General features: G+C 36.6%; 1 pseudogene; it reads right to left on the bottom strand.

Moving 5' to 3' along the window:
* Positions 1 to 10,559: 10,559 nt before the first annotated feature.
* LOC100374626 (lactase-like protein) lies at positions 10,560 to 12,524 on the bottom strand (annotated as a pseudogene).
* Between the last annotated feature and the right edge of the window lie 6,596 nt (positions 12,525 to 19,120).

The raw sequence follows: 19,120 nt of genomic DNA, 5'->3' as shown, positions 1-19,120 counted from the left end.
GCTTTAGTGCAATATCTCGCCTCTTTGCAGCGAGAACACCGCAACACGTCGGTACCAGTTTTCTTACATACCAAGCAGGTTTTTACAATCCCACAATCCGACTCATTAACGGGCTTGCATTCGTTCTTGTGTCCGAGTTTCCAGTCGGCTGTCTGGCACTGCTTGTTGCAGTAACTTGCCTTCTTGCACCGGGAACACCGCAAGACACGGAACCCGGTCTTCTTGCACCACGTACACACGCTATCGGTGGGTGTAGCATTAGCCATGTTAGTTGCACGATGTACGTCACTCTCCGGTGATGACACTCGGCCCGACTCCCTACTCACAAGATCTCGATCGATCGCACGACTTCGGCGTTTCTTTGTTTACCTAGTTTCAGGAAACAATTAATTGTTTCATAAATTCTCAAACTCAGCAGTTCACAATACAATCTAGGTATGTTTTTACATGTAATAGAGAAGGGATTCTCGGTTTTGCGACTGACGCATCCATTCTTGGAATACACACACAGTATATGGGTTAGACATGACGCGCGAGTTCACTGGAAATTAATACGCACTTAACGACCTTAAAAGTTCTTCACATAAGTTCCTTTTACTGGGCGAAATATAGCGGTGTCACACGCGTTGGATGTGTGGCATGCACATGCAACCCACGTAAAAAAACGACAATGTTAAGACGAGCTATGGCTGCCATCAGTCCAATGTCTCACGAAGAGGGTCTTTTAGATGACTGGATTAAAAGTTTGTGGTATTTTCAAACTGTAATGCTAGATGGGTTTAATAGAGTGGATGAAATGCAGTAGAATGGATGAGAAATAGTGAAGTATATTTATGGTATTATGTGCAATATATCGACGACGATACCTTCTAGAAAATAAATTTGGCTTGTTCACTAATTTTACTGTTTTTATTCATATCAAAATATATATTATCTTTTTTATCTTTATTTTTTTTATCGATGATTGATGATGCTTTTTGATACCATGATGCCCTTTGTCCCTAATTATAAATGGGACAAGATACAATGAAGTCGGATTCACCTTCGATATACCCATTTTACCTTGAATATTTGCAGATTCTTTTGTTTGCCGGTGGGAGTGTTAGTTTTGGTAACTTTCCGGTAAATTATTGAATACGTCCGTACTTTGTAGTTTGGATAATTATGATAACCAATATGTTCATTTCAAACTAAATGACTATACATCTCATGATCTCCAGCTTTATACAGTGATTATAAAGCATCATATATACTATTAAGTGAATTAGGGATGCCATTCGTTGAATCGGTTCAAATCTTCATATTTAAAGCTTGAACGGAAATAACTTCCATGATTGTCCTCTCTGGTACTGCAATGCCGCCACATTCATTACGAGGAACAAAATTACTTTGTTATTATCACATGTATTAATCACAATTTTCCTCACAATGTTTATTTAATAGTATGTCCACACTTAATAGAATTGAAGTGGATCCTGGCATATACAAATATTGCAGAATATGGACGGACAACACCACATTGGTTTAATTTTATTTACATCCGTCCAAGTTGCATACAACAATATCTTATCTATCTTATCAGAGTAGAACAGTCGGAAACGTAGGAAAGACGATACAAAGTAACTGAAACAAGTTGTAACTGAGCTCGACTCTTTTGATATTCTGCAGTTGTCTTTATCACGATTGTTATGGCGCAATTAAGAAGGTGTGAAGAAGCAACATGTTTTCTCGTCCTTGAAAAAAATAATGCAAACAAAAAATCAGAGCGTAACTATTACAATCTTGCCAATTGAGAATCTAGATTAAATACAAACTAACAATGCACTTACCAACTGGTACGATCCTTGCTTTGCGTGACAAAAAGAGAGTATAAAATCACGAAACAACACAATAACATATATACAAATTTTGCGCGGAAATTTAGGTGGGAAAAATTTTGACCAAAAATAGATAAGGGCAATGAAGTCATCATAATTACATAATGAATGAATTAATATTCATGTTCGCCAAATAATACTACATGTACTCTATTAATCTCAATAATATAGCATGAATTGTATAACATTTCCCAAAAAATAATAGTACAGCAACACATCTATCCAACATTTGGCAAGAAAAACAGAACCAAATAAACTATATTAATCTTAATGTCCCTTATAGAATAATATAACATGAATTGTATTTAAAAAAAACAAATAATAGTACAGTAATATATATTCAAAATCTAGCAAGAAAAATACGAGCCAGATTTGGCGAGAAAAATACACTGTACATACAAATTTTCGGATTTCTAAACACAATGAAAACGCCATGATGTCGGTTTACTAAACTTATCAAATTGACAGACTTTGGAAAGAATGTTACTAACTGGTTCTCATTATCAGGAGTATAATTGTCTTCAATTTATCCACTTGTTTCTATGTCTAAAGAATGTTTAATTTCAACCAAATGTGTTCTTGAAATTGCAATTGCCAGTCACACCAAAATTTGTTTCAAATTTGAAACAAATTGGACAAAAACAATGTTACACCGAAGTCGACAAAGACAACGACGACAACAACAACAACCAATACGCTGACGATACCACATTAACGGGTCATATGTAAAGCCAATTGAATAATGTTATGCTATAATCGAACGTTTCTCTTTTTTTCTCGTGAGGCTAAATTTTAATAACACTAAATCCGAAAACTTTTGCATTGACAGATTAAAATACAACACAAACCAGTCTGTGACTTTCGTTGGAAACCTCATTCAAATAATGAAGTCTGTGCATATGATATCACAGTCAGCTCAATAACTGATGCAAAACGGAATTGACAAAATTTAAATAAAAATTAATTTGTCGAACTGAAAAATAAATTATGGTGGTATAAATATCTGATTATAATGAGCAAAACTATTGTCACGAAATACTCATCTTTTCTCAATTTACTTATCTGATGGCTTTAATCGTTCTATTTATTAACATACTAAAGAAACTGAACACACTCATTTAAAATGTATCTATGACTGGTCAATATGGTACATATGCAACAAACACTAAATATTACTTGGCTTAAAAAGTGATCTAATAATATGAGTAATACCTGGAAAAATATTCATCTATTCTTCTTCTTTTTTTAAATCAACACTCAAATCATTTCTCTCGATAGTAAAAACAATCTCAGGTATTTTAATCTTTTGAAATACTTGTTAAAATAAATGAAGTGATAAACATTTCCTAATATTGTTGAGTCAGCCGGGAATGCTGTTGGATATAAAAATAAAATCTTATTCTATCCGAAATGGGCTAGAGACAAGATATAATTAATGACAACAGCGATGTACTATATTAGACAATCTAACAATTCATACGTTTTGGTGTTCCAAATAGTATTAATTTACAATAATGAGATGATTTTCTTCAGCCAATTGCTTCATGTAACTCCACCCTGTCGAGGAATTAACATATTCACTCTTCGATCGACGAACAGAGAATTCTGCGTGCTAACAACTCAGTCACAACCGAATCCATCGGTTTACTAAACTTATCAAGAATCTGTGAACATGCAATTAATGATGGTAAATCTCAATTGAATGTAACCTCCCCTAAAAGAACCGGGTCTGTTCGTACTAGTGGTACAGTTGGTGCTGGTGTAATTGGATAAATCGTATTGCAGGTCGTGACTGACATACAACTAATGCTTATTATTGTTATAACAGCTGCTGTAACTGCATCAACCAAACTGATTCTTGATGAACTCGCTCACTTAGAAAATAGACGTGTTACTGAATCCAAAATAGCAATTACTAACATGAACAAACAATGTAAAACAATACGGGGGTCATGGTGAAAGATATTGGGAAAGGAGGGCTGAATGCTCCTGAGGTAAGAGTTATGCACAATATGTTTAGAATTGGTTTCTTAAAGAGATTTTTGGATGAGAACATTCAACACCCTTGGAAAACATTTCTTAGGCAAGTGGGTGGTACATTTTTATTCAAGTGTAATTTGAGACAAAACTGCTTAACCTGTCCTTGCAACAGTTTTACATAGAAGCATTAGAAGCTTGGTCGTCATGTAATACAATTAATGATAAAACTATTGAACTTAATTATGTCCCTGAACAAATGATTTGGAATAATAGGCACATACTAATTGGAGGCACATCTGTGTATTATAAGGAGTTAAGTGTTAGGGGATTTAGATATGTTCATAACTTATATCCATCTAATGCAGTTGCAAAAATTTCAGGATAGGGGATTGAGTTGTTTACTGAAGCTATATGGAATTATTCAGAGTCTTGCATCCGAGTGGAAGACTTTGGAATGTGAAGATAGTTTTGAAGAACTAAATACAGACCAGTATTACTTTGATAACGAATATATTAAAATCAGTGTTCCTGTCAGTGAGGGCTATGAAAGAAAATTTGATCTAACTAGAGATTGGAAAGCCACATATAACTTGCCATTTAGAGTGGCAATAGGTTTAAGACCAGAGAATTTCAGTTCAGATTACTCCACCATATTTTATATACTAATTATGACCTAAAGAGAAGAGGGGTACAATATCTGAATTATGTACATTCTGTGGAGATGAGAGTGAGACAGTTGAACATCTTTTCTTTTCATGTGATGCAACAAAATTATTCTGGTTAAAGTTCCTCCAGTGTTTCAGAGATGCATTAGTAATGAGGGAAGTGCCAACTCTTAGTGAAATTTTATTTAGGGAAGTGATTTTGTCTAGGTTGCACAACCACTTACTGCTTCTGGCTAAAAGACATATTTATCTTATGAAAATGAGAAACCTAAAACCCCACTTTCCAATTTTTCTGAACCAAGTTAAGTATAACTATCATCTTGAATACAACATTGCTGAGAACAAAGACAAAATTAAAAAGCACTGTAATAAGTGGATTAAAATCCACCAAATTGTTATGTCTTTAATGCACTTGTATATTAGTCTGTATATGTACGCAGTGTATTCTGCTCACTGTATGTATTATGAATGATTACCAATAAAAAACTTATAAATATTAAAAAACAATACGGTAGGAGACAGAGGCGGCGCACGAAATTTTGTATGGGGCGAGATCTGCTCACCAACCTCGCGCGGGCCCGGGGGCATGCTCCCCCTTAAAAATGTTGAAATGTAGACCCTCTGAAACGCTATTTCCTGCATTTTGAAGGGCAAATTTTGTTGTCACAAAGGATTTCAGCTTGATTTTTCGAAATGGCGGAATCGGGAGGCAGAAGACACGAATCAACCTCAGACCACTAATAATTTATCTATTTATCAACTAATGATTGATCTGGCCGCGGAAATAGGAGTGGAAATCAAAAATAAAGATATCAGAGTGAGTCACAGACTGCCGAAAGGTCTTGGTACCAAACCGCTTATTGTAAAGTTTGTCCATGGAGAATCATCATGAAAATAAACATAAATTAAAAACTAAACCAAAGTGTAATGCTGTGTATATTAATAAAGACTTAACAACCATGAGATCTAAAGTGATGCGCCAATTGAGTAAAGATTCAAGTATAAAGAAGATATGGTGACAGGTCAATTGATGGTCGCGTAATTGATGTCCTGTTCATGATCGGATGGCCAGAGACAAAGCTCAGGGAACTAGATATGTATTATGAAAACTAGGACAATGCCAATCCCTTTCCATGCAATAAGTCTATTCAGATAGACCACTGTTATGCTTCATTTGCATTCACTTCCTCATTTCGTAATGTTCAACTCAATGTTTGTGCGAAATTTCTGAAAAATATATCCAAAATTTTGAATTAGTATGCCTTAGCGAAACTCAATCTGATGTTATCGATATTGAATTTATTCCTATATATGTACAATTTGTAATGCAAATAAAATGTAAGTCGGATAGATATTGAGGAATTCATGGTATCTGTTTTTTACTTTCAAAAATGCCAATTACGTATCTCAAATACAAGAAACATACTCTGAAAGATGAGTTTGGTTATGAATTGATCGTGGAATGTGTCTGTCTGCCACACGAGTACTCTAGAACCGGCCTAATGAATGATTTTATATGTATAGAAGAATCTGTTGCTAATATTTGTGGGATGAATGTTAGCGATAATGATTTATTTAACTGGTTTAATTCCAAGCCTAATTCAGAATCACTCAGATCACTGGGCATCCCAACAAAACGATTTAACTTGATTCTTGCACCAATAATAATGGTCGTACAAATCATAAACGGGCGCTTGGGTGACGACTATTGTAACGGTAATTTCACGTTGTTAGCATCGATAGCCTGAATAAATGTTTGTCGGATGCACACTGTCCTATTTGCATTACGGTCAAAGCGAGCTCTGGCACACAAGCGCCCTCAATGTATTATCAGGAAGATCCAATGGTAAATATCAACAACACTGATATACTAACAAGCCACAAACCGTCTATTTTAAAGTGGGATTCTGGTCTAGCAAACGAGTATAACAACAACTTTAATAATATTGAAATATTACACTTAAAACATTTTACATTTCAGCTCGAAATGGACAAAATGACTAGTGATTTATGTAATATTCTCATCACTACATCCAAAAGCTTTGGGATGCACAAATCTTACATTTATTATAAAAATTCTAAAAGCAAACAAAAACAATCTGTGACAAATAATAAACCTTGGTTTAATAGAGAATGTGAAAACAAAAGATTGGAATATCTGAAAGCTAAACATAGACTACAAAAGACACATTTCGAATAGGTACAAGTCAATATCATAAGAGGCTTAACTGTCATTTACGGAATTAAACTCAACAATCCAAAACGATGCTGGATTATCTTAAATAAGTTCAGTAACCCCAAGAAAGCGCAATCCGGTAATATAACCCTGAATGAATTTAAGGACTATTTTCGAAAATTTGGCAAGTAACCGTTCATTAGTGAAAATACCAATGATCTTGACGAATATTTAAACATTGCATTTAGTTGCATTGAATTTCATAATAATTCAAAAATAACAGGACGTATGGTATTGACAATGATTTTTAAAATGTTAAGAAAAAGTAGCTAAAAAGTATAGAATGTAGAATTTATGATATAGAATTACAAAATTAGTTTAGTGAAGTATATTCCAATAAATTATGTTCAAATTATGAGATTATTAAAACAGAGCCTGGCATTGAAAGATATATCAGTCATGAGTGTGGCACATCGTATTAGTTTGACAAGATTTCGCTGCGGCAACCCTAGATTACTAATATCTGTAAGTAGATTTCAAAATAACCCACTCTTCAATATATGTTCTCAACTGTGTATTACTGCTGACCCGGGTGATGAAATGTATTCTGTTTTGATAGGTTCAGCATTTAAAGTAGCTAGAAGCAATTTATTCCGAAAGTATTATAATGCTAAAGGCGAATACAGCAAAAATGAACTAACTCTTTAATGTTAAAAATGCGAAATATATGTCGTGCCTAGCAAAGTTTATTAGTCTCATTATGTCACAATATAAACAATCAAGTCGTAATTGTATTCTTATATGGCATAAACATTTCATTAGACTGGCAAAGTCGGAAAGAAATAATTGTTTTTTTTAGTCCTTTTACCTGACCGCTAAAGGGATTTCTTTCGCAGTCACGCTAGTTTTCGCGATCACGTTAAAAAGGCTAAATTGACAATTATATTTTTTTTTGTAAAACAAAAAAGAAGTCCCGACTTTGCCAGTCTAACATTTCATTTATATGTACACTTATCCCATCTTTTTTTGAAATATTATTTAACAGTATTTACTTATCTGTATAGCTCCGTCAAGTATGTCTCTCGGATGTGTGTACATTATCTGTATACTCCAATACTCCGTAAGGGTGGGTGAGATGGTAAATATATAATATAAAGTAACTGTCGTCCACGATACAACACCACTTATAAAAAGTCTATACTATTGAAAACATGTTTTCGCTAAAGTCGCTCGTCGCAAAAGGCGCTTGTGTGGCGAAATAACTGCGTACAGAATTGCCACCACCCCACCCAAAAAAGGGAGAAAGAAACACAACAGTCTCAAAAAATACGGCATGTGTGCCGTGCGTATACAATTTTGCAGTTCTTAAATAGCTCGCTCCCAGATTGAAACAGATGCGTGTCAATCCCAAGCTTCGAGCAGATGAAATGCGTAGTTATTTAAATGTCAGTAGTTGAAAATTCCCGAAGACTGATTATTTTGAATTAATGGCGAGTAAGAGGGGTGTCAAGTCACATTGACGGCCACTGATATTTTCACAAAGCTAAAATACATTCCAAATCATTTGTGGGTTCCTGTTAACACACAAATGATAAAATTTATACTTATTTCAATTTGACTTAGTAAATTAGAATTACACTCGTTTGGAGATGTTTCATACATTCTTGAAATTTTATTACCGGGCAAGCTGTGACCTGTATTCGCACTCCATGAAAAAAATGGGAAAGTGTCAACGGCTCGTTTTTGTGAGGAGACACCCGGTTGCTAAGAAAATGGAGACTCCTGCCTGATTGTCAGAGAGACACGTGCCTGACTGCCAAAAGCCTACACCCCAAGTTTTGTGATTCCCCGTAGTAATTTTAGTAGGGACAAACTAGCTTGGTGAGAGTATATACTAAAAACCTTCAAGCCACTTTAAATCTTGGTGTGTTTCCTGTCTCTGTACATAATTCTAATTGAATGGGTGTACATCAACGATAACTGTACCTCCGCTGCTAAGCGAGTTTCCCCCGACTCGAAGAATCCCACTCCAGATATCCTGATCACACAGCGAACAATACACACCCGACTCCTCACTCCATTCACAATTGTGACAATATGTTGTCGTGCAACTTACAAGAGCGTAGTGTTTCACCACGAACGAACGATTTGTGGATACATTTATCAGAATAAACAAGGGTTTGTCAGATAATATTTAATTCAATACATGTACAATACAATATCAACAAGTAAATATAGAGTATTCGTGATATCGATGCCATAAAGTTAGCGAATAATGTGAATATCGCAGGCCTCGTCGATACGAATGCCAACTTGTCCATCCAGAAAGTGGTGAAGGAACGGGTCTTGGATGCAGATAAGGTTCCCCTTCTTCACGTCCTCCCACTTGAAGTATGGCTCTGGTTTGTCGTAGTCAAGATAGAAGAAGACATTTACTTTGTTGCCGAGTGGGTCTTCAATTACGATACTGTGGCGTAGAATAGCTGGCAGGGGTCCATCCACAATCCTGGCCAGCAGAACTTGACGATCCATCGGGGGCTCGTATTCGAATGAGACATCGCTAAGGTCGACGGGTATGCAATCAGGATGCTCGGAGTGAACATAGTTGACACCGTCCAACAACTGTTTTTCGAAACGGCGGTCGTTGCATTCTTGCTTGTGTCGACGCCAGTCTTCTTTCTGGCAGGTCTTTGAGCAGTAGTGGATGATGCCACATCGTGCACACGTCTTCACATTGTCACCCTCCGTGTGGCAGACGTGACATGATTTGTTCAATGTGGCGCCTTTATGGAGTTTCGATTTCTTTTTATTACATCTTGAAGTGTCTTCGGTTGGTAGTACGGTTGCCATCGCGCCCAATTCGTCAATGGAATTTTTCGGCGTTTCACGCAGTTTTGTCATGGTCAGTGAGTCGTTAAACGATCACTGATTGGCGGAGAACTCCTGCACACGCAGTGAACTATACAGTAAGTTACGTCTATGCACTTTGACCCCGAGTCATCTGCGCGTTTGTATTAACCAATCATGTTCGAAGGATTGTTTGTAAAAATGTGTACACTCGTTTCTAACTTTGTTTCCATTGTTCACGTAAATTTACATATTAAAGATATCGCAGGTGGATGAAGGATCAGTCTACTACTACGAAACTTGTGTGTGAACGGTCGTAACCGAGTCGGCACGTGCCGAAAAGAACTCGATCTCGGTCCCGATAGATGCTTGGGACCGAAACTCGGCACGTGCCGAGATTTGCTGCCTGAACGCTCGGCACTAGCCGAAATCACGCCCTCGGTGGTAAATTTAAGAAAAACATAAGTTGATTCATACTAGTATGAAATAACGATGACAGGAAATTAAGATATACTAGTATATGGTCGGATGCTGTAGTAATGAATGGAATGAATGCAAACCATCATCAGCGATGCATATTTATTTGCTGCTGCAACCTCTATTTTCTTGCAATACTACATTGACGTGAAAAAAATAATTGTGTTTCGAATCTTCTTTGCCGTTCATGTGCACGATGGCTCGTAATAAACATCATATCAACAAATTGATATAATTTCACTATAACAATTATTATTATCATCATATATCATTTTCCATGTTTGGGCCAACAGATCGACGAATGAGGGCGTGATTTCGGCTCGAGCCGAGTCAGTCCTAAGTGGGTCCCGAACGTGAACGCAACTGCTGTAATCCCTCTGCAAACATAACGGATTAAAAATTTCGGTACGTGCCTAGATCTCGTAACGTGAACGCAGTAGTAGACTGATCCTTCAAGACCAAGAACGCCAAAGACTTTCGTCAAGACATACAAGACAAATAGTGAAAGACAACGGATTTCTATAATAATGGCTGTGTCTACAGTGTAGTCACATCAACTAAAAGGGTGACTGTAATGTATACATGATATAGACCGAATTTACTGGAATATCCGTCGTTTCATTCAAAGTTGTCCACTAGTGACCAAGTCATGTATCCTCGAATATCAACATTGTCCATGATATAGGCTAAAAACAAATAGATAGCAAGTTTCATTGAATTATACGCGCACACACGTGTGTACGAGTGGAGAGCAACAAAAAAGCTGCAGCATCCAGTAAACAAAATAATAACTTAATCGTTCACAAAAATGATTTTCCACTCGGACCATCACTTCCCTTTGTGTACGTGCATTTTATTAATTTGGACAGAAATACAAAACGTTTGCCAAATATTATGCAAACCAGCTGATTAATAAACGATAGGTTTCAACCCAAAACTAACCAGATTTTCGGCTTGTAACCCTAGACTTAGTGTCGTTGGAATTTGTAGAATATTTCTGTGATATATCAGTGGAACAGCTACCAATTGGCTAATTCATTATAGGAATTAGGAATTAGTAAATGCACCGGGTATATACACGGACAATATTAAGCATATGTGTAGATTACACAGATAAAGCATATATTTTTATATGCGTGTGTCCGGTTACCAGCCAAAATCATGGTCTCTCGATTATTTTTTTATTATTATTTACCTTTTAGGAGTTCGTTAATATGACTTCTGATATACTTGCTTCTGCATTTATCGTCCAGACTCGGATAACCTCCGCTCTCGAGTCTCTATCATCGTATCGGAGAAGCCGTTTTCGGTGATGTATATCGGCGGGTTGTTGTACTTGTTTTTCACCCAGTGGAGGAGTTCTCTAAATCCCCAAGGTACTGGTCTCAGCCACACCGAACTACTCGTAGGCCAATCGTCATCGTATGTGCAATGCAAATCCTGGTCGGCGTCTAAACCGGCGGGGTACGTAGTCGACGAGAGATGGCGCACACGTTTCCTCGTGTAGTAATTTAACCCGAGGAAATCCATCGTACCTAATATAAGCGATTTCTCCTCTTCATTAAAATCTGGTAACCTAGACGGCGTCAGTCCCTGTTCACGACTCTTCATCATGACCTGCTGTTTCATAGCGTCTGCCAAATACTGTATTCGCGAACCATCCAAACAAGAACGTCATGAATCGTTCAATGACAACAACATCATCTTTACTGTTGGAATATGGTATTGCTCAATCACAAACCAAGGTAATACCAACCATTCCTTTCTGGGAGGCCATGTACTTCTTATCGTATGTCCTCCAGGCTGTACTATGGTATAGTAACACGTTGTGGGCAACTCGATATACGCTCGTACCTTAGTGCTTCAACCCTGGCGCTAGGATGCTTGTTTTGTAATCTTCTTTGATAAACTCTGATGGTTCGTTGAACGTAATCCATAGCTTCACTTTATCTCCGAATTCTCTAAAACATACATCGGCATATTGATCGAAATATACAACAATCATGTAGCTTTCCCATCCGCCTATATCCTGCAGTGCTTGTGGAAGATCCCAGTGGTACAAAGTAACCATAGGTTTAATGTTGGCCTCCAACAATGCATCGATTAATTCCCGATAGTAATCAATACCAGCTTGGTTGATTGACTTGGTGGTATTCTTGGCAGAATACGCGACCATGATATGAAGAAATGGTAGTGTGCCAACCCAAGTTGCTTCATTAGTTCTACGTCTTGGTTTATTTTATGGTAACTATCACATGCAATATCACCATTATGGTTGCCATAGATATTGCCTTCTTGATGGGAGAACGTGTCCCAAATACTGGCACCTTTGCCATCCTCGTTCCAGATCCCTTCTTTTTGATAAGCTGCTGTGGCTACTCCCCATGCAAAGCCCTGCTGCAATGTTCCCGTGATAGCTCGATCTCTGTTGGGGTTCTGGTATTCTTTGTATACAAACTCCGATCCAGGTAACTTTGTTTGAGAACTAGGCTGACACGACATCTTGGATGACGTAGTGACTATAACGTAATAACATGGATTGACGTGTACCTGAACACACGAGAAAATGTTGAAGTTACATTACTGCAGTAATTAATTAATACATATAGAATGGGAATTTAAACCGAACACAGACGTATCAAGCCAACTTGAGTGATACCTAATAAGCGAACACACAACTCGTTCATCACTGTATGTTTATAACCTAGTATCAAGTATTATTACATGCTTTCTAGTACTTATCGTGGGGTCCTGTTAAATTATTCGACGCAACAAAAGGTTAAAAAAATAAATGAACAGACAATTCGATACTGACTAAAACTGAACATTGGTCATTTTCCATAATGCGCCTTAGAGGGCGTGTCGTGACCCAGATTACTTGGTATTAAAAGTTCGCGATCAAAACTTGAACGCGTGGACTAAACAACCCAGGCTTTCACTTCACATACGTGACGCAAAATACTCATTTACAAGGTAGGTCACAAGTACGGCAACCGAGGTGGCTTACAACATGGTATTTTATAAAATCATTTTCACAACCATTTTCATTTGGAAAACTTATTTTTATTTTTTAAAATCCTTTTTTAATAACCATTTTCGGTTCTGAAATCGATTCTTAAAACCCACTTCCGTTTCTGAGTTCTGTTTTTATTTTAAAATTCAAAATCTTTAAATCCATTTTCATTTTTGAAATCCATTTTCGTTTTTAAAATCCAGATTCGTTTTTAAAATCGTTTTTCATTTTTTAAATCCGAGTTCGTTTTCAAATTCCATTTTCATTTACTTTCTGTCCAGTCCCTAATTGTTATTTACTTTCTGTCCAGTCCCTAATTGTTTTTAATGAGATTCTCATTTCGATTCAATATTCGATTTGTGTTTTCAATCTCATTTCAACTTTCAATTGCAAAATCCATTTTCATTTTTAGACCTATGACCTAGTCTGACATGGCTAGAAATTGTAAATCGGCATTGGTAATGGCATTTTTTTTTATTTCCACCAGTGACGTTTCCACAGTAAGGCTTTTTTACGTAAGTTCTTCTTAAGACTATACCCTATTTAGCCGTGGTTCCGCGGCATTTTTGGGTTCTTACTTCATCTGTCGGCTTGCACTGTGGCGTCGAATGCATTTCTGGTCCGGCCTGTACACCGATGGCGCTGCCTTGTATACCGACGGTACCTTATGCGGTACGATAACGCAGCAGAACCACTACAACTTTTTCTAATCTGATTATCAACCTTACAGCTGATAAAATGAGAGCTCCAAGGTTGATTAGAATAAGTTATAGTCGGACCACAAATGTATTCGATACCACAGTGTAAGCCGACCGATGAAGCCAAGAACACCTTATGGACCCAAAATCACCGCGGAACCACGGCTAAATAAGTAATATTCTGAAGAAAACTTGCGTAAGTAAGCCTCGCCATGGAAACGTCACTCGCTGAATGCCCGTAGCCGGGGGAGGGTCGAGGGGTTCGGACGAAACCCCCATCGCGCACTGGAAAGTCCGTTTTTTAAATGCACAATATCTTTTAAAAGGTGAACTAATTTGTATCACCAGCGGGGCTGGAAGTCCTAGAAAAATTGCTAACTTTGTCATAGAATAAAGATGAACCCTGCGGTTTACAGTTAGTTATTCCCGGGTCCGTATTATACTGGTAAAGGCTCTGGTGGGGCGCGACACTCTACCAGTCAAAAAAATGACGCCTGTAGTAAACAAATTGTAAGTGGTATCAAAGCCAGTAAAACGTTCGGAGAAAGAAGTGATCATGACACGCATAGAAACTTGTTCCAGCGCTGGTCAATGTGCTACATGAAGTCCATGATTAAATCATTTGGGTGGCGTAATTGGCCTTCTAAAGTAAACCTGTTGAAAGACCGCTAAGACGATTAGGTTAAGAATGGTCATTTTTAAGGACTGGTAAAGCAGTTAGATGTTATATTAAGAATATTAAGTTAAAGGAGAAGTCAAGCCAAACAACATAATGCTCCCTAAAAAAAAGACCCCCACAAATGTAGGAGAATGCAATTTACACTTTTTTTATATAACTTTTCATTCTCTAGATATTCAACTTTTCAACAGTATTATGTAGTCCGCCATCTTGATTCTCCAGCAAAGGATTGTGGGTAAAATGTGACATCATATCCACTGTTGTGAAACATTGAGAAAATGTATTCATCTATAACAACAGTGATTTTTCAGTTAGTTCTGTGAAATATACACATATACCTATGGTTCAAAAATCAACAAAAAACAAAAATGGATTTTATAAATGAAAACGGATTTTAAAAACGAAAATGGATTTTGAAAATGAAAATGAATTTTAACAATGGAAAAGGATTATTAAAATGAAAAAGGATTTTGAAAATGAAAATGGATTTTAAAAACGAGAATTGATTTTGAAAACAAAAGTGGATTTTAAAAATGAAAACGGATTTTAAAAACAAAAGTGGATTTTAAAAATGAAAACGGATTTTAAAAACAAAAATGTCTTTTAAAAACGAAAATGGATTTAAACAGATCTAAGAAACGAAAGTGGGTTTATAAAATAAAAATTGTAAAAATGGTTTTATAAAATGCCATGATGTTGTGAGGCACCTCGGTTGCCGTACACAAGTCAGAACTATGTTGTATTTCGTAGGTTAATAATCAAATGCCAGATGTACTACAAATGCGAGTATGTTGTATTTTAAAATCTGTTTCCTCTGGCGCATCGAAGGTCATGCCTCGAGTTTCGTGGGCGTTACCGATCGCACTTTCAGCGCAACAAAAGCATTCATTCCTCAGCTCCTGAGAGCGAGGTTATTTGTAGTTCTGTTGGCGATCGCCGCTGTGTCTGTGGAATTACTATGGGAAATTGCATGATGGGAGTGAAAAGTCTTTTGATCAGTAAAATAATTTTAGAAAAACTAGAGTGACTGTGAAATAAAGGTTGGTTTTAAATATTAAATATCATGGAATCTGGATGTAATAATGAAAGGAAACTGAACTGGTTTGAAAGGGCAGTAAAAGTAGCCAGAAAGCAAGGTCAGAATCCGGGGGTCAAAATACGTAACAATACATCCATCATGGTAGCTGTCAACAACTATGGATGCGGTGAAATGATTTGCAGTTTGCGTGAATGCCCGAGGTACACTATTGTAGACTCCCTTTTGAATAACATCAATCAGTCAAACCTGGTCAAAACAATGACATTCTAACAGCAAGGCAATTAGGTAAATTAATAAAAATGTACAAACATCATTTATCAACTTGGAAAAGTGAATTACATAACAACAATCAAAAAAAAAATGAAAATAAAAATTAAGAACATACATTAAAAACCAATTTTACTTTTGAAATCTGCCTTGTTAGGGACGACGTCAAAAGATCGATGTCGGATAAAAAACTTATTTGCTTTAGTTTAGGGTGGGGTAAGTTGACCTTAAAAAGTTTCCATCGATATCCTATCATGGACAAAAATAACAGAAAATGAAAAAAAAACACATCCAAGACGAGAAAATTTCAGGGCATGGATCTAGAGCATGCGCAGAACCCAGAAAAGTAGTTTGCGCATGCGTATATTCCCCTTCATTATTTCCTCTTGGACGGCTGAAGGTTTGGTGGCTGGGTTTTTTGGGCGTGAGTTGGTAAGACGCCATGATCAATTTTTATCAATTAACTTTCAGTGGGGGGAGGGGGACCTAAAGGAATTAAGTTTTTTATCCTACATTGAACTTTTGATGTTGTTACCCTGCAAAATATTGAGATGTGCGAAAATTTGACCAAATTCCGCCTCAGTGACCATAACTTGAAAATTGAGACTGGCAGACACAAACGAATACCCTTTGCTAATAGATTATGCGATTATGATCAGAATCAAATAGAAGATGAAAATGAGTATCACCTAAAAATGTTTTATTCGAAATGGCAAAAACCAAAATCCAAAACTTGCCACCAAAGACAGCCTTGCTAAACAACAGTGGTCTACTAAACTCCCTGCAGCAAAGTACCCAAAGAAGTGTTTTGAAATAAGACAGCAACCCCAGTGACAATTTTCTTTCACAGTTTAGTTTTGCATTTTATTTTCTATCTTATTATAGTATAATATATTTTTCTTAATATTTTTTTCTCTGTAATGTATAATCCTATTTTTTTGTATGTTTTCTAGTTTATTTATTTATTTTTAACCCTTTATTCTTTCTTAAGCATTTGTAACCATTGCCAATCCCTCCGGGGAATGTGTAAGTGTTAATAAAATTATTACTATTTAATTAATGACCCCGCACATTAGTGATTGGCCTTGGCTAGTTGAAGAGGTTTTTAGAGAGGTACTCGCTAGAAGTATTCGCCAGGACTCCGAACTTTTCATTCGGGTATATACAACACTTACATGTTACTGTCAGAAAGGTTTAATGTCTTGTTTGTATTTGCACAATGTGAATGAGGGGTTTATTGTCAAAATATATACTTGTGCTTGTATGTGTATTGAAACTATACAAAATTTGACTTATGTACGTTTTGACGACTCGTATGCAATTGTAAGATTATATTTCAGGTATACTCTAAGTGAATCTCAGCACTGTGCTTTTTATAAATGTTATGGTTCGGTTAATAGTTTTCTGAAAACTGTACAGCAAATCACAGATTATCATTATTTATTGTTCATAGTTTTTCTAAATTTCAGTTTTTATTGCTCATATAATTATCTACTGTAATAAAACAGTTTTCCGTTCTAAAACCATTTCCAGTTATTATGATTGTGTACATGACAGCTTTGACCCGCACACAATAAGATAGGGTGATATGTACGGATATGTGTGAGTATGTTTCATGGGTTAATAGGCCACTTGCTTCAATTCCAACTATATCTCTGGAAATATCACTTGCTGTTTATCATCCATATTTTAATATCCCACAATGTCTGGTAACTATAATAATAATAATTTTATTAATTGTTTAATGGCCTCCGGCCCATTACAATCATACAAATTAATTATTGACAAGAAATAAATTTATATTACAAAATATGTATGAAAATATAGATGAAGAGGGTGTCAATAGTAACTACTATTTCGCAAAATTCGCCCGTCCTTACTTCTACTCCCATATTGTCCGTAACAGTGAAGGTTACTGCAGATATATTGTAAATTACACAGACGTAACACTACAATACATTTCCCTTTACATTTCCTTCCATTACACAACAGTCTTTGTGCTGAGGCAGTTATGGCTCACAACCATCACCAGTTCTCTTGTTTTTACTACCCCATACTAAAATATATTTGGATATTTAGAGTACTTATTTTCACTTGTGGTCCGGTTAGACTTAAAATACACCACGAATATTCACTTTTGAGATATAATTTTTGGTATGTGTTGATTCTTGGATATTTTATCTTCGTCGTCCTGTAACTTCGTTTGGTAATTCGAACTTCCCAGTTTGCGTAAAAAGGGCGAGTTTCGCGATTTCGACATCGAAAATGCCTTTGCTTCATTATTTGTTGAGGGACGGCCGCTTAGGTATGTGCTCTGTAACTTGCAGCAAATGGACATAAAAACGTTAGGTAATCAAACAAAAATGACGTTGTACTAAAGTCCAAAAAGTACGTTCAAGGTCTGCATTTTTTCGTAGCATAAAAACGATTTACTCCTTTGCTCATTGTGACACCCTCAAATCAACTGATTCCCATTCCCCTCAAGAGTCAAAATGGTATTTGCCTCCATTTTACGCCACGACTCTTTTTTGCCTGACGTGTTCATTTGCCTTCAATTGCGTTTCAGTGGCTGTCACAGTCGTATTCTGAGTCTTGCGGATAACATTTTGGTTCAAATTCACGTAGATATCGCCGAAAAAACTCAAATTTTCAACTAAAGCAAATTTGCATAACAATGTTTTTGCTCTTGGTCGCCACATTGGACACCGCATACAACTAGGGAAATTCACTCCCATTAAATTGCGTTCGCCGTGATTGGGAAAAATGTATTTGCACTAAAGTACGTTCAGGATCTGCACTTTCTCATAGCATAAACACGGTTTTTACCCTCGATTACTAAAATCAAAATATAATTGAGGTATCTATCGCCGCGGTAAGTAGTTTCGATCTTTTTCGCTCCAAAGGCAAAGGCGATAAGACTAGACTCTCTCAAGGACGTAGGTCGTTTGGGTCGGACGATTTCTTTTGTTTCCAATTCGTTGTACGCCTAGAAACATGGCAACGTTGTTTTTGCTGAATATATAACATGTTCAGTTCCAAAAAAGGATCTTGATATGCATGTAAATTTCTTACTGAAACTTTTCCTGTACTCTCTAAAATTTGACAATGCCACTAGCCTAAGATGGACTTGGCGTCACTGTACATAAAACACACTCTCGGACTTGACAATTTTAAAGTTCAGACCAATAAGCAAATAGATGGAAATACCAGTTGCATAAATCATGACGATTTGATGATTTGATTGCTGACCGGGATAGCTGTATTTAGTGTTCTTTTCTATGCAATATAAAATCATATCGATGCTGTAGCGGCGAAGGGTGACAGATTGTTTTGGTTCACAAGGCACGGGCAACTGACATTTCCTGACTTTTTTTTTACTATTCTGACCTGTTCTGGGCTGTA

Source organism: Saccoglossus kowalevskii, chromosome 6, assembly GCF_978046115.1.
Source record: "Saccoglossus kowalevskii chromosome 6, keSacKowa6.1, whole genome shotgun sequence".
NCBI lineage: Eukaryota > Metazoa > Hemichordata > Enteropneusta > Harrimaniidae > Saccoglossus > Saccoglossus kowalevskii.
The sequence above is the reverse complement of the archived record's forward strand: the minus strand, read 5'-3'. Positions and strand labels throughout refer to the sequence as shown.